Below are 23757 nucleotides of genomic sequence, written 5' to 3'. Positions count from 1 at the left end.
AGTCCATTTATAGTCACCTATACCTTTGAAAGCGTTATTACTCGCTTTAAATGGTTTTATAATCTCATTATTGATTTTAAGTTGAATTTTTTTATGTTTTCGGTTAAGAAAGGTTATAAATAAATTTTTACCTCGAGAAACACGAAGCAAAAGCCATCCATTGACAAGAAAAGTCCATTTATAGTCACCTATGCCTTTGAAAGCCTTATTACTCGCTTTAAATGGTTTTATAATCTCATTATTGATTTTAAGTTGAATTTTTTTATGTTTTCGGTTAAGAAAGGTTATAAATAAATGTTTACCTTGAGAAACGCCAAGCGAAAGCCTTCCATTGACAAGTAAAGTCCATTTATAGTCACCTATACCTTTGAAAGCCTTATTACTCACGTTAAATGGTTTTATAATCTTATTATTGATTTTGAATTAAATTTTTTTATGTTTTCGATTAAGAAAGGTTATAAATAAATGTTTACCTCAACAAACGCGAGCAAAAGCCATCCATTGACAAGAAAAGTCCATTTCTAGTCACCTATAACTTTGAAAGCCTTATTACTCGCTTTAAATGGTTTTATAATCTCATTATTGATTTTAGGTTGAATTTTTTTATGTTTTCGGTTAAGAAAGGTTATAAATAAACATTTACCTCAAGAAACGCGAAGCAAAAGCCATCCATTGATAAGAAAAGTCCATTTATAGTCACCTATGCCTCTAAAAGCCTTATTACTCGCTTTAAATGGTTTTATAATCTCATTATTGATTTTAAGTTGAATTTTTTTATGTTTTCGGTTAAGAATGGTTATAAATAAATGTTTACCTTGAGAAACGTCTAGCAAAAGCCTTCCATTGACAAGTAAAGTCCATTTATAGTCACCTATGCCTTTGAAAGCCTTATTACTCGCTTTAAACGGTTTTATAATCTCATTATTGATTTTAAGTTGAATTTTTTTATGTTTTCGGTTAAGAAAGGTGATAAATAAATGTTTACCTCGAGAAACATGAGGCAAAAGCCATCTATTGACAAGAAGAGTCCATTTATAGTCACCTATACCTTTGAAAGCCTTATTACTCGCTTTAAATGGTTTTATAATTTCATTATTGATTTTAAGTTGAATATTTTTATGTTTTTTGTTAAGAAAGATTATAAATAAATGTTTACCTCGAGAAACGCGAGGCCAAAGCCATCCATTGACAAGAGAAGTCCATTTATAGTCACCTATACCTTTGAAAGCCTTATTACTCGCTTTAAATGGTTTTATAATCTCATTATTGATTTTAAGTTGAATTTTTTTATGTTTTCGGTTAAGAAAGGTTATAAATAAATGTTTACCTCGAGAAACGTAAAGCAAAAGCCATCCATTGACAAGAAAAGTCCATTTATAGTCACCTATGCCTTTGAAAGCCTTATTACTCGCTTTAAATGGTTTTATAATCTCATTATTGATTTTAGGTTGAATTTTTTTATGTTTTCGGTTAAGAAAGGTTATAAATAAACGTTTACCTCAAGAAACGTGAAGCAAAAGCCATCCATTGACAAGAAAAGTCCATTTATAGTCACCTATGCCTCTAAAAGCCTTATTACTCGCTTTAAATTGTTTTATAATCTCGTTATTGATTTTAAGTTGAATTTTTTTATGTTTTCGGTTAAGAAAGGTTATAAATAAATGTTTACCTCGAGAAACGCGAAGCAAAAGCCATCCATTGACAAGAAAAGTCTATTTATAGTCACCTATGCCTCTGAAAGCCTTATTACTCGCTTTAAATGGTTTTATAATCTCATTATTGATTTTATGTTGAATTTTTTTATGTTTTCGGTTAAGAAAGGTTATAAATAATCGTTTACCTCGAGAAACGCGAAGCAAAAGCCATCCATTGATAAGAAAAGTCCATTTATAGTCACCTATGCCTTTCAAAGCCTTATTAGTCACTTTAAATGGTTTTATAATCTCGTTATTGATTTTAAGTTGAATTTTTTTATGTTTCTGCTTAAGAAAGGTTATAAATAAATGTTTACCTCGAGAAACGCGAAGCAAAAGCCATCCATTGACAAGAAAAGTCTATTTATAGTCAGCTATGCCTCTGAAAGCCTTATTACTCGCTTTAAATGGTTTTATAATCTCATTATTGATTTTAAGTTGAATTTTTTTATGTTTTCGGTTAAGAAAGGTTATAAATAATCGTTTACCTCGAGAAACGAGAAGCAAAAGCCATCCATCGATAAGAAAAGTCCATTTATAGTCACCTATGCCTTTGAAAGCCTTATTGCTCGCTTTAAATGGTTTTAAAATCTCATTATTGATTTTACGTTGAATATTTTTATGTTTTCGGTTAAGAAAGGTTATAAATAAATGTTTACCTCGAGAAACGCGAAGCAAAAGCCATCCATTGACAAGAAAAGTCCATTTATAGTCACCTATGCCTTTGAAAGTCTTATTACTCGGTTTAAATGGTTTTATAATCTCATTTTTTATTTTAAGTTGAAATTTTTTATGTTTTCGATTAAGAAAGGTTATAAATAAACGTTTACCTCGAGAAACGCGAAGCAAAAGCCATCCATTGACAAGAAAAGTCCATTTATAGTCACCTATGCCTTTGAAAGCCTTATTACTCGCTTTAAATGGTTTTATAATCTCATTTTTTATTTTAAGTTGAATTTTTTTATGTTTTCGGTTAAGAAAGGTTATAAATAAACGTTTACCTCGAGAAACGCGAAGCAAAAGCCATCCATTGACAAGAAAAGTCCATTTATAGTCACCTACGCCTTTCAAAGCCTTATTACTCGCTTTAAATGGTTTTATAATCTCATTATTGATTTTAAGTTGAATTTTTCTATGTTTTTGGTTAAGAAAGGTTCTAAATAAATGTTTACCTCGAGAAATGTGAAGCAAAAGCCATCCATTGACAAGAAAAGTCCATTTATAGTCACCTATTCCTTTCAAAGCCTTATTAGTCACTTTAAACGGTTTTATAATCTCGTTATTGATTTTAAGTTGAATTTTTTTTATGTTTTTGCTTAAGAAAGGTTATAAATAAACGTTTACCTCGAGAAACGTGAAGCAAAAGCCATCCATTGACAAGAAAAGTCTATTTATAGTCACCTAAGCCTTTGAAAGCCTTATTACTCACGTTAAATGGTTTTATAATCTTATTATTGATTTTGAATTAAATTGTTTTATGTTTTCGATTAAGAATGGTTATAAATAAATGTTTACCTCGAGAAACGCGAAGCAAAAGCCTTCCATTGACCAGAAAAGTCCATTTATAGTCACCTATGCCTTTGAAAGCCTTATTACTCGCTTTAAATGGTTTTATAATCTCATTATTGATTTTAAGTTGAATTTTTTTATGTTTTCGATTAAGAAAGGTTATAAATAAATGTTTACCTTGAGAAACGCCAAGCGAAAGCCTTCCATTGACAAGTAAAGTCCATTTATAGTCACCTATGCCTTTGAAAGCCTTATTACTCGCTTTAAATGGTTTTATAATCTCATTATTGATTTTAAGTTGAAGTTTTTTATGTTTTCGGTTAAGAAAGGTTATACATAAATGTTTACCTTGAGAAACGCCAAGCGAAAGCCTTCCATTGACAAGTAAAGTCCATTTATAGTCACCTATGCCTTTGAAAGCCTTATTACTCGCTTTAAATGGTTTTATAATCTCATTATTGATTTTAAGTTGAAGTTTTTTATGTTTTCGGTTAAGAAAGGTTATAAATAAATGTTTACCTTGAGAAACGCCAAGCGAAAGCCTTCCATTGACAAGTAAAGTCCATTTATAGTCACCTATGCCTTTGAAAGCCTTATTACTCACGTTAAATGGTTTTATAATCTTATTATTGATTTTGAATTAAATTTTTTTATGTTTTCAATTAAGAAAGGTTATAAATAAATGTTTACCTCGAGAAACGCGAAGCAAAAGCCATCCATTGACAAGAAAAGTCCATTTATAGTCACCTATGCCTTTCAAAGCCTTATTACTCGCTTTAAATGGTTTTATAATCTCATTATTGATTTTAAGTTGAATTTTGTTATGTTTTTGGTTAAGAAAGGTTCTAAATAAATGTTTACCTCGAGAAATGTGAAGCGAAAGCCTTCCATTGACAAGTAAAGTCCATTTATAGTCACCTATGCCTTTGAAAGCCTTATTACTCACGTTAAATGGTTTTATAATCTTATTATTGATTTTGAATTAAATTTTTTTATGTTTTCAATTAAGAAAGGTTATAAATAAATGTTTACCTCGAGAAACGCGAAGCAAAAGCCATCCATTGACAAGAAAAGTCCATTTATAGTCACCTATGCCTTTCAAAGCCTTATTACTCGCTTTAAATGGTTTTATAATCTCATTATTGATTTTAAGTTGAATTTTGTTATGTTTTTGGTTAAGAAAGGTTCTAAATAAATGTTTACCTCGAGAAATGTGAAGCAAAAGCCATCCATTGACAAGAAAAGTCCATTTATAGTCACCTATGCCTTTCAAAGCCTGATTAGTCACTTTAAATGGTTTTATAATCTCGTTATTGATTTTAAGTTGAATTTTTTTATGTTTTCGGTTAAGAAAGGTTATAAAGAAATGTTTACCTCGAGAAACGCAAAGCAAAAGCCATCCATTGACAAGAAAAGTCCATTTATAGTCACCTATGCCTTTGAAAGCCTTATTACACGCTTTAAATGATTTTATAATCTCATTATTGATTTTAGGTTGAATTTTTTTATGTTTTCGGTTAAGAAAGGTTCTAAATAAATGTTTACATCGAGAAATGTGAAGCAAAAGCCATCCATTGACAAGAAAAGTCCATTTATAGTCACCTATGCCTTTGAAAGCCTTATTACTCGCTTTGAATGGTTTTATAATTTCGTTATTGATTTATAGTTGAATTGTTTTATGTTTTCGGTTAAGAAAGGTTATAAATAAATGTTTACCTTCAGAAACGCCAAGCGAAAGCCTTCCATTGACAAGAAAAGTCCATTTATAGTCACCTATGCCTTTGAAAGCCTTATTACTCGCTTTAAACGGTTTTATAATCTCATTATTGATTTTAAGTTGAATTTTTTTATGTTTTCGGTTAAGAAAGGTGATAAATAAATGTTTACCTCGAGAAACATGAGGCAAAAGCCATCTATTGACAAGAAAAATCCATTTATAGTCACCTATACCTTTGAAAGCCTTATTACTCGCTTTAAATGGTTTTATAATTTCATTATTGATTTTAAGTTGAATTTTTTTATGTTTTTTGTTAAGAAAGATTATAAATAAATGTTTACCTCGAGAAACGCGAGGCCAAAGCCATCCATTGACAAGAGAAGTCCATTTATAGTCATCTATACCTTTGAAAGCCTTATTACTCGCTTTAAATGGTTTTATAATCTCATTATTGATTTTAAGTTGAATTTTTTTATGTTTTCGGTTAAGAAAGGTTATAAATAAATGTTTACCTCGAGAAACGTAAAGCAAAAGCCATCCATTGACAAGAAAAGTCCATTTATAGTCACCTATGCCTTTGAAAGCCTTATTACTCGCTTTAAATGGTTTTATAATCTCATTATTGATTTTAGGTTGAATTTTTTTATGTTTTCGGTTAAGAAAGGTTATAAATAAACGTTTACCTCAAGAAACGTGAAGCAAAAGCCATCCATTGACAAGAAAAGTCCATTTATAGTCACCTATGCCTCTAAAAGCCTTATTACTCGCTTTAAATTGTTTTATAATCTCGTTATTGATTTTAAGTTGAATTTTTTTATGTTTTCGGTTAAGAAAGGTTATAAATAAATGTTTACCTCGAGAAACGCGAAGCAAAAGCCATCCATTGACAAGAAAAGTCTATTTATAGTCACCTATGCCTCTGAAAGCCTTATTACTCGCTTTAAATGGTTTTATAATCTCATTATTGATTTTATGTTGAATTTTTTTATGTTTTCGGTCAAGAAAGGTTATAAATAATCGTTTACCTCGAGAAACGTGAAGCAAAAGCCATCCATTGATAAGAAAAGTCCATTTATAGTCACCTATGCCTTTCAAAGCCTTATTACTCGCTTTAAATGGTTTTATAATCTCATCATTGATTTTAAGTTGAATTTTTTTCTGTTTTCGGTTAAGAAAGGTTATAAATAAATGTTTACCTCGAGAAACGCGAAGCAAAAGCCATCCATTGACAAGAAAAGTCTATTTATAGTCACCTATGCCTCTGAAAGCCTTATTACTCGCTTTAAATGGTTTTATAATCTCATTATTGATTTTAAGTTGAATTTTTTTATGTTTTCGGTTAAGAAAGGTTATAAATAATCGTTTACCTCGAGAAACGCGAAGCAAAAACCATCCATCGATAAGAAAAGTCCATTTATAGTCACCTATGCCTTTGAAAGCCTTATTGCTCGCTTTAAATGGTTTTAAAATCTCATTATTGATTTTACGTTGAATTTTTTTATGTTTTCGGTTAAGAAAGGTTATAAATAAATGTTTACCTCGAGAAACGTGAAGCAAAAGCCATCCATTGACAAGAAAAGTCCATTTATAGTCACCTATGCCTTTGAAAGCCTTATTACTCGCTTTAAATGGTTTTATAATCTCATTTTTTATTTTAAGTTGAATTTTTTTATGTTTTCGGTTAAGAAAGGTTATAAATAAACGTTTACCTCGAGAAACGCGAAGCAAAAGCCATCCATTGACAACAAAAGTCCATTTATAGTCACCTATGCCTTTGAAAGCCTTATTACTCGCTTTAAATGGTTTTATAATCTCATTTTTTATTTTAAGTTGAATTTTTTTATGTTTTCGGTTAAGAAAGGTTATAAATAAACGTTTACCTCGAGAAACGCGAAGCAAAAGCCATCCATTGACAAGAAAAGTCCATTTATAGTCACCTACACCTTTCAAAGCCTTATTACTCGCTTTAAATGGTTTTATAATCTCATTATTGATTTTAAGTTGAATTTTTCTATGTTTTTGGTTAAGAAAGGTTCTAAATAAATGTTTACCTCGAGAAATGTGAAGCAAAAGCCATCCATTGACAAGAAAAGTCCATTTATAGTCACCTATGCCTTTCAAAGCCTTATTAGTCACTTTAAATGGTTTTATAATCTCGTTATTGATTTTAAGTTGAATTTTTTTATGTTTCTGCTTAAGAAAGGTTATAAATAAACGTTTACCTCGAGAAACGTGAAGCAAAAGCCATCCATTGACAAGAAAAGTCTATTTATAGTCACCTAAGCCTTTGAAAGCCTTATTACTCACGTTAAATGGTTTTATAATCTTATTATTGATTTTGAATTAAATTGTTTTATGGTTTCGATTAAGAATGGTTATAAATAAATGTTTACCTCGAGAAACGCGAAGCAAAAGCCTTCCACTGACCAGAAAAGTCCATTTATAGTCACCTATGCCTTTGAAAGCCTTATTACTCGCTTTAAATGGTTTTATAATCTCATTATTGATTTTAAGTTGAATTTTTTTATGTTTTCGGTTAAGAAAGGTTATAAATAAATGTTTACCTTGAGAAACGCCAAGCGAAAGCCTTCCATTGACAAGTAAAATCCATTTATAGTCACCTATGCCTTTGAAAGCCTTATTACTCGCTTTAAATGGTTTTATAATCTCATTTTTTATTTTAAGTTGAAGTTTTTTATGTTTTCGGTTAAGAAAGGTTATAAATAAACATTTACCTCGAGAAACTCGAAGCAAAAGCCATCCATTGAGAAGAAAAGTCCATTTATAGTCACCTATGCCTTTGAAAGCCTTATTACTTGCTTTAAATGGTTTTATAATCTCATTATTTATTTTAAGTTGAATTTTTTTATGTTTTCGGTTAAGAAAGGTTCTAAATAAATGTTTACCTCGAGAAATGTGAAGCAAAAGCCATCCATTGACAAGAAAAGTCCATTTATAGTCACCTATGCCTTTCAAAGCCTTATTAGTCACTTTAAATGGTTTTATAATCTCGTTATTGATTTGAAGTTGAATTTTTTTATGTTTTCGGTTAAGAAAGGTTATAAATAAACGTTTACCTCGAGAAACGTGAAGCAAAAGCCATCCATTGACAAGAAAACTCCATTTATAGTCACCTATGCCTTTGAAAGCCTTATTACTCGCTTTAAATGGTTTTATAATTTCATTATTGATTTATAGTTGAATTTTTTTATGTTTTTGGTTAAGAAAGGTTATAAGTAAACGTTTACCTCGAGAAACGTGAAGCAAAAGCCATCCATTGACAAGAAAACTCCATTTATAGTCACCTATGCCTTTGAAAGCCTTATTACTCGCTTTAAATGGTTTTATAATCTCATTTTTTATTTTAAGTTGAATTTTTTTATGTTTTCGGTTAAGAAAGGTTATAAATAAACGTTTGCCTCGAGAAACTCGAAGCAAAAGCCATCCATTGAGAAGAAAAGTCCATTTATAGTCACCTATGCCTTTGAAAGCCTTATTACTCGCTTTAAATAGTTTTATAATCTCATTATTGATTTTAAGTTGAATTTTTTTATGTTTTTGGTTAAGAAAGGTTCTAAACAAATGTTTACCTCAAGAAATGTGAAGCAAAAGCCATCCATTGATGAGAAAAGTCCATTTATAGTCACCTATGCCTTTCAAAGCCTTATTAGTCACTTTAAATGGTTTTATAATCTCATTATTGATTTTAAGTTGAAAATTTTCATGTTTTCGGTTAAGAGAGGTTATAAATAAATGTTTACCTTGAGAAATGTGAAGCAAAAGCCATCCATTGACAAGAAACGTCCATTTATAGTCGCCTATGCCTTTCAAAGCCTTATTAGTCACTTTAAATGGTTTTATAATCTCGTTATTGATTTGAAGTTGAATTTTTTTATGTTTTCGGTTAAGAAAGGTTATAAATAAACGTTTACCTCGAGAAACGTGAAGCAAAAGCCATCCATTGACAAGAAAACTCCATTTATAGTCACCTATGCCTTTGAAAGCCTTATTACTCGCTTTAAATGGTTTTATAATCTCATTATTGATTTTAAGTTGAATTTTTTTATATTTTCGGATAAGAAAGGTTGTAAATAAATGTTTACCTCGAGAAACGCGAAGCAAAAGCCATCTATTGACAAGAAAAGTCCATTTATAGTCACCTATGCCTTTGAAAGCCTTATTACTCGCTTTAAATGGTTTTATAATCTCATTTTTTATTTTAAGTTGAATTTTTTTATGTTTTCGGTTAAGAAAGGTTATAAATAAACGTTTACCTCGAGAAACGCGAAGCAAAAGCCATCCATTGACAACAAAAGTCCATTTATAGTCACCTATGCCTTTGAAAGCCTTATTACTCGCTTTAAATGGTTTTATAATCTCATTTTTTATTTTAAGTTGAATTTTTTTATGTTTTCGGTTAAGAAAGGTTATAAATAAACGTTTACCTCGAGAAACGCGAAGCAAAAGCCATCCATTGACAAGAAAAGTCCATTTATAGTCACCTACGCCTTTCAAAGCCTTATTACTCGCTTTAAATGGTTTTATAATCTCATTATTGATTTTAAGTTGAATTTTTCTATGTTTTTGGTTAAGAAAGGTTCTAAATAAATGTTTACCTCGAGAAATGTGAAGCAAAAGCCATCCATTGACAAGAAAAGTCCATTTATAGTCACCTATGCCTTTCAAAGCCTTATTAGTCACTTTAAATGGTTTTATAATCTCGTTATTGATTTTAAGTTGAATTTTTTTATGTTTTTGCTTAAGAAAGGTTATAAATAAACGTTTACCTCGAGAAACGTGAAGCAAAAGCCATCCATTGACAAGAAAAGTCTATTTATAGTCACCTAAGCCTTTGAAAGCCTTATTACTCACGTTAAATGGTTTTATAATCTTATTATTGATTTTGAATTAAATTGTTTTATGTTTTCGATTAAGAATGGTTATAAATAAATGTTTACCTCGAGAAACGCGAAGCAAAAGCCTTCCACTGACCAGAAAAGTCCATTTATAGTCACCTATGCCTTTGAAAGCCTTATTACTCGCTTTAAATGGTTTTATAATCTCATTATTGATTTTAAGTTGAATTTTTTTATGTTTTCGGTTAAGAAAGGTTATAAATAAATGTTTACCTTGAGAAACGCCAAGCGAAAGCCTTCCATTGACAAGTAAAGTCCATTTATAGTCACCTATGCCTTTGAAAGCCTTATTACTCGCTTTAAATGGTTTTATAATCTCATTTTTTATTTTAAGTTGAAGTTTTTTATGTTTTCGGTTAAGAAAGGTTATAAATAAACATTTACCTCGAGAAACTCGAAGCAAAAGCCATCCATTGAGAAGAAAAGTCCATTTATAGTCACCTATGCCTTTGAAAGCCTTATTACTTGCTTTAAATGGTTTTATAATCTCATTATTTATTTTAAGTTGAATTTTTTTATGTTTTCGGTTAAGAAAGGTTCTAAATAAATGTTTACCTCGAGAAATGTGAAGCAAAAGCCATCCATTGACAAGAAAAGTCCATTTATAGTCACCTATGCCTTTCAAAGCCTTATTAGTCACTTTAAATGGTTTTATAATCTCGTTATTGATTTGAAGTTGAATTTTTTTATGTTTTCGGTTAAGAAAGGTTATAAATAAACGTTTACCTCGAGAAACGTGAAGCAAAAGCCATCCATTGACAAGAAAACTCCATTTATAGTCACCTATGCCTTTGAAAGCCTTATTACTCGCTTTAAATGGTTTTATAATTTCATTATTGATTTATAGTTGAATTTTTTTATGTTTTTGGTTAAGAAAGGTTATAAGTAAACGTTTACCTCGAGAAACGTGAAGCAAAAGCCATCCATTGACAAGAAAACTCCATTTATAGTCACCTATGCCTTTGAAAGCCTTATTACTCGCTTTAAATGGTTTTATAATCTCATTTTTTATTTTAAGTTGAATTTTTTTATGTTTTCGGTTAAGAAAGGTTATAAATAAACGTTTGCCTCGAGAAACTCGAAGCAAAAGCCATCCATTGAGAAGAAAAGTCCATTTATAGTCACCTATGCCTTTGAAAGCCTTATTACTCGCTTTAAATAGTTTTATAATCTCATTATTGATTTTAAGTTGAATTTTTTTATGTTTTTGGTTAAGAAAGGTTCTAAACAAATGTTTACCTCAAGAAATGTGAAGCAAAAGCCATCCATTGATGAGAAAAGTCCATTTATAGTCACCTATGCCTTTCAAAGCCTTATTAGTCACTTTAAATGGTTTTATAATCTCATTATTGATTTTAAGTTGAAAATTTTCATGTTTTCGGTTAAGAGAGGTTATAAATAAATGTTTACCTTGAGAAATGTGAAGCAAAAGCCATCCATTGACAAGAAAAGTCCATTTATAGTCGCCTATGCCTTTCAAAGCCTTATTAGTCACTTTAAATGGTTTTATAATCTCGTTATTGATTTGAAGTTGAATTTTTTTATGTTTTCGGTTAAGAAAGGTTATAAATAAACGTTTACCTCGAGAAACGTGAAGCAAAAGCCATCCATTGACAAGAAAACTCCATTTATAGTCACCTATGCCTTTGAAAGCCTTATTACTCGCTTTAAATGGTTTTATAATCTCATTATTGATTTTAAGTTGAATTTTTTTATATTTTCGGATAAGAAAGGTTGTAAATAAATGTTTACCTCGAGAAACGCGAAGCAAAAGCCATCTATTGACAAGAAAAGTCCATTTATAGTCACCTATGCCTTTGAAAGCCTTATTACTCGCTTTAAATGGTTTTATAATCTCATTTTTTATTTTAAGTTGAATTTTTTTATGTTTTCGGTTAAGAAAGGTTATAAATAAACGTTTACCTCGAGAAACGCGAAGCAAAAGCCATCCATTGACAACAAAAGTCCATTTATAGTCACCTATGCCTTTGAAAGCCTTATTACTCGCTTTAAATGGTTTTATAATCTCATTTTTTATTTTAAGTTGAATTTTTTTATGTTTTCGGTTAAGAAAGGTTATAAATAAACGTTTACCTCGAGAAACGCGAAGCAAAAGCCATCCATTGACAAGAAAAGTCCATTTATAGTCACCTACGCCTTTCAAAGCCTTATTACTCGCTTTAAATGGTTTTATAATCTCATTATTGATTTTAAGTTGAATTTTTCTATGTTTTTGGTTAAGAAAGGTTCTAAATAAATGTTTACCTCGAGAAATGTGAAGCAAAAGCCATCCATTGACAAGAAAAGTCCATTTATAGTCACCTATGCCTTTCAAAGCCTTATTAGTCACTTTAAATGGTTTTATAATCTCGTTATTGATTTTAAGTTGAATTTTTTTATGTTTTTGCTTAAGAAAGGTTGTAAATAAACGTTTACCTCGAGAAACGTGAAGCAAAAGCCATCCATTGACAAGAAAAGTCTATTTATAGTCACCTAAGCCTTTGAAAGCCTTATTACTCACGTTAAATGGTTTTATAATCTTATTATTGATTTTGAATTAAATTGTTTTATGTTTTCGATTAAGAATGGTTATAAATAAATGTTTACCTCGAGAAACGCGAAGCAAAAGCCTTCCACTGACCAGAAAAGTCCATTTATAGTCACCTATGCCTTTGAAAGCCTTATTACTCGCTTTAAATGGTTTTATAATCTCATTATTGATTTTAAGTTGAATTTTTTTATGTTTTCGGTTAAGAAAGGTTATAAATAAATGTTTACCTTGAGAAACGCCAAGTGAAAGCCTTCCATTGACAAGTAAAGTCCATTAATAGTCACCTATGCCTTTGAAAGCCTTATTACTCGCTTTAAATGGTTTTATAATCTCATTTTTTATTTTAAGTTGAAGTTTTTTATGTTTTCGGTTAAGAAAGGTTATAAATAAACATTTACCTCGAGAAACTCGAAGCAAAAGCCATCCATTGAGAAGAAAAGTCCATTTATAGTCACCTATGCCTTTGAAAGCCTTATTACTTGCTTTAAATGGTTTTATAATCTCATTATTTATTTTAAGTTGAATTTTTTTATGTTTTCGGTTAAGAAAGGTTCTAAATAAATGTTTACCTCGAGAAATGTGAAGCAAAAGCCATCCATTGACAAGAAAAGTCCATTTATAGTCACCTATGCCTTTCAAAGCCTTATTAGTCACTTTAAATGGTTTTATAATCTCGTTATTGATTTGAAGTTGAATTTTTTTATGTTTTCGGTTAAGAAAGGTTATAAATAAACGTTTACCTCGAGAAACGTGAAGCAAAAGCCATCCATTGACAAGAAAACTCCATTTATAGTCACCTATGCCTTTGAAAGCCTTATTACTCGCTTTAAATGGTTTTATAATTTCATTATTGATTTATAGTTGAATTTTTTTATGTTTTTGGTTAAGAAAGGTTATAAGTAAACGTTTACCTCGAGAAACGTGAAGCAAAAGCCATCCATTGACAAGAAAACTCCATTTATAGTCACCTATGCCTTTGAAAGCCTTATTACTCGCTTTAAATGGTTTTATAATCTCATTTTTTATTTTAAGTTGAATTTTTTTATGTTTTCGGTTAAGAAAGGTTATAAATAAACGTTTGCCTCGAGAAACTCGAAGCAAAAGCCATCCATTGAGAAGAAAAGTCCATTTATAGTCACCTATGCCTTTGAAAGCCTTATTACTCGCTTTAAATAGTTTTATAATCTCATTATTGATTTTAAGTTGAATTTTTTTATGTTTTTGGTTAAGAAAGGTTCTAAACAAATGTTTACCTCAAGAAATGTGAAGCAAAAGCCATCCATTGATGAGAAAAGTCCATTTATAGTCACCTATGCCTTTCAAAGCCTTATTAGTCACTTTAAATGGTTTTATAATCTCATTATTGATTTTAAGTTGAAAATTTTCATGTTTTCGGTTAAGAGAGGTTATAAATAAATGTTTACCTTGAGAAATGTGAAGCAAAAGCCATCCATTGACAAGAAAAGTCCATTTATAGTCGCCTATGCCTTTCAAAGCCTTATTAGTCACTTTAAATGGTTTTATAATCTCGTTATTGATTTGAAGTTGAATTTTTTTATGTTTTCGGTTAAGAAAGGTTATAAATAAACGTTTACCTCGAGAAACGTGAAGCAAAAGCCATCCATTGACAAGAAAACTCCATTTATAGTCACCTATGCCTTTGAAAGCCTTATTACTCGCTTTAAATGGTTTTATAATCTCATTATTGATTTTAAGTTGAATTTTTTTATATTTTCGGATAAGAAAGGTTGTAAATAAATGTTTACCTCGAGAAACGCGAAGCAAAAGCCATCTATTGACAAGAAAAGTCCATTTATAGTCACCTATGCCTTTGAAAGCCTTATTACTCGCTTTAAATGGTTTTATAATCTCATTTTTTATTTTAAGTTGAATTTTTTTATGTTTTCGGTTAGGAAAGGTTATAAATAAACGTTTACCTCGAGAAACTCGAAGCAAAAGCCATCCATTGAGAAGAAAAGTCCATTTATAGTCACCTATGCCTTTGAAAGCCTTATTACTCGCTTTAAATAGTTTTATAATCTCATTATTGATTTTAAGTTGAATTTTTTTATGTTTTTGGTTAAGAAAGGTTCTAAACAAATGTTTACCTCAAGAAATGTGAAGCAAAAGCCATCCATTGATGAGAAAAGTCCATTTATAGTCACCTATGCCTTTCAAAGCCTTATTAGTCACTTTAAATGGTTTTATAATCTCATTATTGATTTTAAGTTGAAAATTTTCATGTTTTCGGTTAAGAGAGGTTATAAATAAATGTTTACCTTGAGAAACAAGAAGCAAAAGCCATCCATTGACAAGAAAAGTCCATTTATATTCACATATACCATTGAAAGCCTTATTACTCGCTTTAAATGGTTTTATAATCTCATTATTGATTTTAGGTTGAATTTTTTTATGTTTTCGGTTAAGAAAGGTTATAAATAAACGTTTACCTCAAGAAACGTGAAGCAAAAGCCATCCATTGACAAGAAAAGTCCATTTATAGTCACCTATGCCTCTAAAAGCCTTATTACTCGCTTTAAATTGTTTTATAATCTCGTTATTGATTTTAAGTTGAATTTTTTTATGTTTTCGGTTAAGAAAGGTTATAAATAAATGTTTACCTCGAGAAACGCGAAGCAAAAGCCATCCATTGACAAGAAAAGTCTATTTATAGTCACCTATGCCTCTGAAAGCCTTATTACTCGCTTTAAATGGTTTTATAATCTCATTATTGATTTTATGTTGAATTTTTTTATGTTTTCGGTCAAGAAAGGTTATAAATAATCGTTTACCTCGAGAAACGCGAAGCAAAAGCCATCCATTGATAAGAAAAGTCCATTTATAGTCACCTATGCCTTTCAAAGCCTTATTACTCGCTTTAAATGGTTTTATAATCTCATCATTGATTTTAAGTTGAATTTTTTCCTGTTTTCGGTTAAGAAAGGTTATAAATAAATGTTTACCTCGAGAAACGCGAAGCAAAAGCCATCCATTGACAAGAAAAGTCTATTTATAGTCACCTATGCCTCTGAAAGCCTTATTACTCGCTTTAAATGGTTTTATAATCTCATTATTGATTTTAAGTTGAATTTTTTTATGTTTTCGGTTAAGAAAGGTTATAAATAATCGTTTACCTCGAGAAACGCGAAGCAAAAACCATCCATCGATAAGAAAAGTCCATTTATAGTCACCTATGCCTTTGAAAGCCTTATTGCTCGCTTTAAATGGTTTTAAAATCTCATTATTGATTTTACGTTGAATTTTTTTATGTTTTCGGTTAAGAAAGGTTATAAATAAATGTTTACCTCGAGAAACGTGAAGCAAAAGCCATCCATTGACAAGAAAAGTCCATTTATAGTCACCTATGCCTTTGAAAGCCTTATTACTCGCTTTAAATGGTTTTATAATCTCATTTTTTATTTTAAGTTGAATTTTTTTATGTTTTCGGTTAAGAAAGGTTATAAATAAACGTTTACCTCGAGAAACGCGAAGCAAAAGCCATCCATTGACAAGAAAAGTCCATTTATAGTCACCTACGCCTTTCAAAGCCTTATTACTCGCTTTAAATGGTTTTATAATCTCATTATTGATTTTAAGTTGAATTTTTCTATGTTTTTGGTTAAGAAAGGTTCTAAATAAATGTTTACCTCGAGAAATGTGAAGCAAAAGCCATCCATTGACAAGAAAAGTCCATTTATAGTCACCTATGCCTTTCAAAGCCTTATTAGTCACTTTAAATGGTTTTATAATCTCGTTATTGATTTTAAGTTGAATTTTTTTATGTTTTTGCTTAAGAAAGGTTATAAATAAACGTTTACCTCGAGAAACGTGAAGCAAAAGCCATCCATTGACAAGAAAAGTCTATTTATAGTCACCTAAGCCTTTGAAAGCCTTATTACTCACGTTAAATGGTTTTATAATCTTATTATTGATTTTGAATTAAATTGTTTTATGTTTTCGATTAAGAATGGTTATAAATAAATGTTTACCTCGAGAAACGCGAAGCAAAAGCCTTCCACTGACCAGAAAAGTCCATTTATAGTCACCTATGCCTTTGAAAGCCTTATTACTCGCTTTAAATGGTTTTATAATCTCATTATTGATTTTAAGTTGAATTTTTTTATGTTTTCGGTTAAGAAAGGTTATAAATAAATGTTTACCTTGAGAAACGCCAAGCGAAAGCCTTCCATTGACAAGTAAAGTCCATTTATAGTCACCTATGCCTTTGAAAGCCTTATTACTCGCTTTAAATGGTTTTATAATCTCATTTTTTATTTTAAGTTGAAGTTTTTTATGTTTTCGGTTAAGAAAGGTTATAAATAAACATTTACCTCGAGAAACTCGAAGCAAAAGCCATCCATTGAGAAGAAAAGTCCATTTATAGTCACCTATGCCTTTGAAAGCCTTATTACTTGCTTTAAATGGTTTTATAATCTCATTATTTATTTTAAGTTGAATTTTTTTATGTTTTCGGTTAAGAAAGGTTCTAAATAAATGTTTACCTCGAGAAATGTGAAGCAAAAGCCATCCATTGACAAGAAAAGTCCATTTATAGTCACCTATGCCTTTCAAAGCCTTATTAGTCACTTTAAATGGTTTTATAATCTCGTTATTGATTTGAAGTTGAATTTTTTTATGTTTTCGGTTAAGAAAGGTTATAAATAAACGTTTACCTCGAGAAACGTGAAGCAAAAGCCATCCATTGACAAGAAAACTCCATTTATAGTCACCTATGCCTTTGAAAGCCTTATTACTCGCTTTAAATGGTTTTATAATTTCATTATTGATTTATAGTTGAATTTTTTTATGTTTTTGGTTAAGAAAGGTTATAAGTAAACGTTTACCTCGAGAAACGTGAAGCAAAAGCCATCCATTGACAAGAAAACTCCATTTATAGTCACCTATGCCTTTGAAAGCCTTATTACTCGCTTTAAATGGTTTTATAATCTCATTTTTTATTTTAAGTTGAATTTTTTTATGTTTTCGGTTAAGAAAGGTTATAAATAAACGTTTGCCTCGAGAAACTCGAAGCAAAAGCCATCCATTGAGAAGAAAAGTCCATTTATAGTCACCTATGCCTTTGAAAGCCTTATTACTCGCTTTAAATAGTTTTATAATCTCATTATTGATTTTAAGTTGAATTTTTTTATGTTTTTGGTTAAGAAAGGTTCTAAACAAATGTTTACCTCAAGAAATGTGAAGCAAAAGCCATCCATTGATGAGAAAAGTCCATTTATAGTCACCTATGCCTTTCAAAGCCTTATTAGTCACTTTAAATGGTTTTATAATCTCATTATTGATTTTAAGTTGAAAATTTTCATGTTTTCGGTTAAGAGAGGTTATAAATAAATGTTTACCTTGAGAAATGTGAAGCAAAAGCCATCCATTGACAAGAAAAGTCCATTTATAGTCACCTATGCCTTTCAAAGCCTTATTAGTCACTTTAAATGGTTTTATAATCTCGTTATTGATTTGAAGTTGAATTTTTTTATGTTTTCGGTTAAGAAAGGTTATAAATAAACGTTTACCTCGAGAAACGTGAAGCAAAAGCCATCCATTGACAAGAAAACTCCATTTATAGTCACCTATGCCTTTGAAAGCCTTATTACTCGCTTTAAATGGTTTTATAATCTCATTATTGATTTTAAGTTGAATTTTTTTATATTTTCGGATAAGAAAGGTTGTAAATAAATGTTTACCTCGAGAAACGCGAAGCAAAAGCCATCTATTGACAAGAAAAGTCCATTTATAGTCACCTATGCCTTTGAAAGCCTTATTACTCGCTTTAAATGGTTTTATAATCTCATTTTTTATTTTAAGTTGAATTTTTTTATGTTTTCGGTTAGGAAAGGTTATAAATAAACGTTTACCTCGAGAAACTCGAAGCAAAAGCCATCCATTGAGAAGAAAAGTCCATTTATAGTCACCTATGCCTTTGAAAGCCTTATTACTCGCTTTAAATAGTTTTATAATCTCATTATTGATTTTAAGTTGAATTTTTTTATGTTTTTGGTTAAGAAAGGTTCTAAACAAATGTTTACCTCAAGAAATGTGAAGCAAAAGCCATCCATTGATGAGAAAAGTCCATTTATAGTCACCTATGCCTTTCAAAGCCTTATTAGTCACTTTAAATGGTTTTATAATCTCATTATTGATTTTAAGTTGAAAATTTTCATGTTTTCGGTTAAGAGAGGTTATAAATAAATGTTTACCTTGAGAAACACGAAGCAAAAGCCATCCATTGACAAGAAAAGTCCATTTATATTCACATATACCATTGAAAGCCTTATTACTCGCTTTAAATGGTTTTATAATCTCATTATTGATTTTAGGTTGAATTTTTTTATGTTTTCGGTTAAGAAAGGTTATAAATAAACGTTTACCTCAAGAAACGTGAAGCAAAAGCCATCCATTGACAAGAAAAGTCCATTTATAGCCACCTATGCCTCTAAAAGCCTTATTACTCGCTTTAAATTGTTTTATAATCTCGTTATTGATTTTAAGTTGAATTTTTTTATGTTTTCGGTTAAGAAAGGTTATAAATAAATGTTTACCTCGAGAAACGCGAAGCAAAAGCCATCCATTGACAAGAAAAGTCTATTTATAGTCACCTATGCCTCTGAAAGCCTTATTACTCGCTTTAAATGGTTTTATAATCTCATTATTGATTTTATGTTGAATTTTTTTATGTTTTCGGTCAAGAATGGTTATAAATAATCGTTTACCTCGAGAAACGCGAAGCAAAAGCCATCCATTGATAAGAAAAGTCCATTTATAGTCACCTATGCCTTTCAAAGCCTTATTACTCGCTTTAAATGGTTTTATAATCTCATCATTGATTTTAAGTTGAATTTTTTTCTGTTTTCGGTTAAGAAAGGTTATAAATAAATGTTTACCTCGAGAAACGCGAAGCAAAAGCCATCCATTGACAAGAAAAGTCTATTTATAGTCACCTATGCCTCTGAAAGCCTTATTACTCGCTTTAAATGGTTTTATAATCTCATTATTGATTTTAAGTTGAATTTTTTTATGTTTTCGGTTAAGAAAGGTTATAAATAATCGTTTACCTCGAGAAACGCGAAGCAAAAACCATCCATCGATAAGAAAAGTCCATTTATAGTCACCTATGCCTTTGAAAGCCTTATTGCTCGCTTTAAATGGTTTTAAAATCTCATTATTGATTTTACGTTGAATTTTTTTATGTTTTCGGTTAAGAAAGGTTATAAATAAATGTTTACCTCGAGAAACGTGAAGCAAAAGCCATCCATTGACAAGAAAAGTCCATTTATAGTCACCTATGCCTTTGAAAGCCTTATTACTCGCTTTAAATGGTTTTATAATCTCATTTTTTATTTTAAGTTGAATTTTTTTATGTTTTCGGTTAAGAAAGGTTATAAATAAACGTTTACCTCGAGAAACGCGAAGCAAAAGCCATCCATTGACAACAAAAGTCCATTTATAGTCACCTATGCCTTTGAAAGCCTTATTACTCGCTTTAAATGGTTTTATAATCTGATTTTTTATTTTAAGTTGAATTTTTTTATGTTTTCGGTTAAGAAAGGTTATAAATAAACGTTTACCTCGAGAAACGCGAAGCAAAAGCCATCCATTGACAAGAAAAGTCCATTTATAGTCACCTACGCCTTTCAAAGCCTTATTACTCGCTTTAAATGGTTTTATAATCTCATTATTGATTTTAAGTTGAATTTTTCTATGTTTTTGGTTAAGAAAGGTTCTAAATAAATGTTTACCTCGAGAAATGTGAAGCAAAAGCCATCCATTGACAAGAAAAGTCCATTTATAGTCACCTATGCCTTTCAAAGCCTTATTAGTCACTTTAAATGGTTTTATAATCTCGTTATTGATTTTAAGTTGAATTTTTTTATGTTTTTGCTTAAGAAAGGTTATAAATAAACGTTTACCTCGAGAAACGTGAAGCAAAAGCCATCCATTGACAAGAAAAGTCTATTTATAGTCACCTAAGCCTTTGAAAGCCTTATTACTCACGTTAAATGGTTTTATAATCTTATTATTGATTTTGAATTAAATTGTTTTATGTTTTCGATTAAGAATGGTTATAAATAAATGTTTACCTTGAGAAACGCGAAGCAAAAGCCTTCCACTGACCAGAAAAGTCCATTTATAGTCACCTATGCCTTTGAAAGCCTTATTACTCGCTTTAAATGGTTTTATAATCTCATTATTGATTTTAAGTTGAATTTTTTTATGTTTTCGGTTAAGAAAGGTTATAAATAAATGTTTACCTTGAGAAACGCCAAGCGAAAGCCTTCCATTGACAAGTAAAGTCCATTTATAGTCACCTATGCCTTTGAAAGCCTTATTACTCGCTTTAAATGGTTTTATAATCGCATTTTTTATTTTAAGTTGAAGTTTTTTATGTTTTCGGTTAAGAAAGGTTATAAATAAACATTTACCTCGAGAAACTCGAAGCAAAAGCCATCCATTGAGAAGAAAAGTCCATTTATAGTCACCTATGCCTTTGAAAGCCTTATTACTTGCTTTAAATGGTTTTATAATCTCATTATTTATTTTAAGTTGAATTTTTTTATGTTTTCGGTTAAGAAAGGTTCTAAATAAATGTTTACCTCGAGAAATGTGAAGCAAAAGCCATCCATTGACAAGAAAAGTCCATTTATAGTCACCTATGCCTTTCAAAGCCTTATTAGTCACTTTAAATGGTTTTATAATCTCGTTATTGATTTGAAGTTGAATTTTTTTATGTTTTCGGTTAAGAAAGGTTATAAATAAACGTTTACCTCGAGAAACGTGAAGCAAAAGCCATCCATTGACAAGAAAACTCCATTTATAGTCACCTATGCCTTTGAAAGCCTTATTACTCGCTTTAAATGGTTTTATAATTTCATTATTGATTTATAGTTGAATTTTTTTATGTTTTTGGTTAAGAAAGGTTATAAGTAAACGTTTACCTCGAGAAACGTGAAGCAAAAGCCATCCATTGACAAGAAAACTCCATTTATAGTCACCTATGCCTTTGAAAGCCTTATTACTCGCTTTAAATGGTTTTATAATCTCATTATTGATTTTAAGTTGAAAATTTTCATGTTTTCGGTTAAGAGAGGTTATAAATAAATGTTTACCTTGAGAAATGTGAAGCAAAAGCCATCCATTGACAAGAAAAGTCCATTTATAGTCACCTATGCCTTTCAAAGCCTTATTAGTCACTTTAAATGGTTTTATAATCTCGTTATTGATTTGAAGTTGAATTTTTTTATGTTTTCGGTTAAGAAAGGTTATAAATAAACGTTTACCTCGAGAAACGTGAAGCAAAAGCCATCCATTGACAAGAAAACTCCATTTATAGTCACCTATGCCTTTGAAAGCCTTATTACTCGCTTTAAATGGTTTTATAATCTCATTTTTTATTTTAAGTTGAATTTTTTTATGTTTTCGGTTAGGAAAGGTTATAAATAAACGTTTACCTCGAGAAACTCGAAGCAAAAGCCATCCATTGAGAAGAAAAGTCCATTTATAGTCACCTATGCCTTTGAAAGCCTTATTACTCGCTTTAAATAGTTTTATAATCTCATTATTGATTTTAAGTTGAATTTTTTTATGTTTTTGGTTAAGAAAGGTTCTAAACAAATGTTTACCTCAAGAAATGTGAAGCAAAAGCCATCCATTGATGAGAAAAGTCCATTTATAGTCACCTATGCCTTTCAAAGCCTTATTAGTCACTTTAAATGGTTTTATAATCTCATTATTGATTTTAAGTTGAAAATTTTCATGTTTTCGGTTAAGAGAGGTTATAAATAAATGTTTACCTTGAGAAACACGAAGCAAAAGCCATCCATTGACAAGAAAAGTCCATTTATATTCACATATACCATTGAAAGCCTTATTACTCGCTTTAAATGGTTTTATAATCTCATTATTGATTTTAAGTTGAATTTTTCTATGTTTTTGGTTAAGAAAGGTTCTAAATAAATGTTTACCTCGAGAAATGTGAAGCAAAAGCCATCCATTGACAAGAAAAGTCCATTTATAGTCACCTATGCCTTTGAAAGCCTTATTACTCACGTTAAATGGTTTTATAATCTTTTTACTGGTTTTGAATTAAATTTTTTTATGTTTTTGATTAAGAATAGTTATAACTAAATGTTTACCTCAGGAAACGCGAAGCAAAAGCCATCGATTGACCAGAAAAGTCCATTTATAGTCACCTATGCCTTTGAAAGCCTTATCACTCGCTTTAAATGGTTTTATAATCTCATTTTTTATTTTAAGTTGAATTTTTTTATGTTTTCGGTTAAGAAAGGTTATAAATAAACGTTTACCTCGAGAAACGCGAAGCAAAAGCCATCCATTGACAAGAAAAGTCCATTTATAGTCACCTATGCCTTTGAAAGCCTCATTACTCGCTTTAAATGGTTTTATAATCTCATTATTGATTTTAAGTTGAATTTTTCTATGTTTTTGGTTAAGAAAGGTTCTAAATAAATGTTTACCTCGAGAAATGTGAAGCAAAAGCCATCCATTGACAAGAAAAGTCCATTTATAGTCACCTATGCCTTTGAAAGCCTTATTACTCGCTTTAAATAGTTTTATAATCTCATTATTGATTTTAAGTTGAATTTTTTTATGTTTTTGGTTAAGAAAGGTTCTAAACAAATGTTTACCTCAAGAAATGTGAAGCAAAAGCCATCCATTGATGAGAAAAGTCCATTTATAGTCACCTATGCCTTTCAAAGCCTTATTAGTCACTTTAAATGGTTTTATAATCTCATTATTGATTTTAAGTTGAAAATTTTCATGTTTTCGGTTAAGAGAGGTTATAAATAAATGTTTACCTTGAGAAACACGAAGCAAAAGCCATCCATTGACAAGAAAAGTCCATTTATATTCACATATACCATTGAAAGCCTTATTACTCGCTTTAAATGGTTTTATAATCTCATTATTGATTTTAAGTTGAATTTTTCTATGTTTTTGGTTAAGAAAGGTTCTAAATAAATGTTTACCTCGAGAAATGTGAAGCAAAAGCCATCCATTGACAAGAAAAGTCCATTTATAGTCACCTATGCCTTTGAAAGCCTTATTACTCACGTTAAATGGTTTTATAATCTTTTTACTGGTTTTGAATTAAATTTTTTTATGTTTTTGATTAAGAATGGTTATAACTAAATGTTTACCTCAGGAAACGCGAAGCAAAAGCCATTGATTGACCAGAAAAGTCCATTTATAGTCACCTATGCCTTTGAAAGCCTTATTACTCGCTTTAAATGGTTTTATAATCTCATTTTTTATTTTAAGTTGAATTTTTTTATGTTTTCGGTTAAGAAAGGTTATAAATAAACGTTTACCTCGAGAAACGTGAAGCAAAAGCCATCC

Source organism: Theobroma cacao, chromosome 4, assembly GCF_053813885.1.
Source record: "Theobroma cacao isolate CCN51 chromosome 4, ASM5381388v1, whole genome shotgun sequence".
NCBI lineage: Eukaryota > Viridiplantae > Streptophyta > Magnoliopsida > Malvales > Malvaceae > Theobroma > Theobroma cacao.
This window is presented reverse-complemented; position numbering follows the sequence as displayed.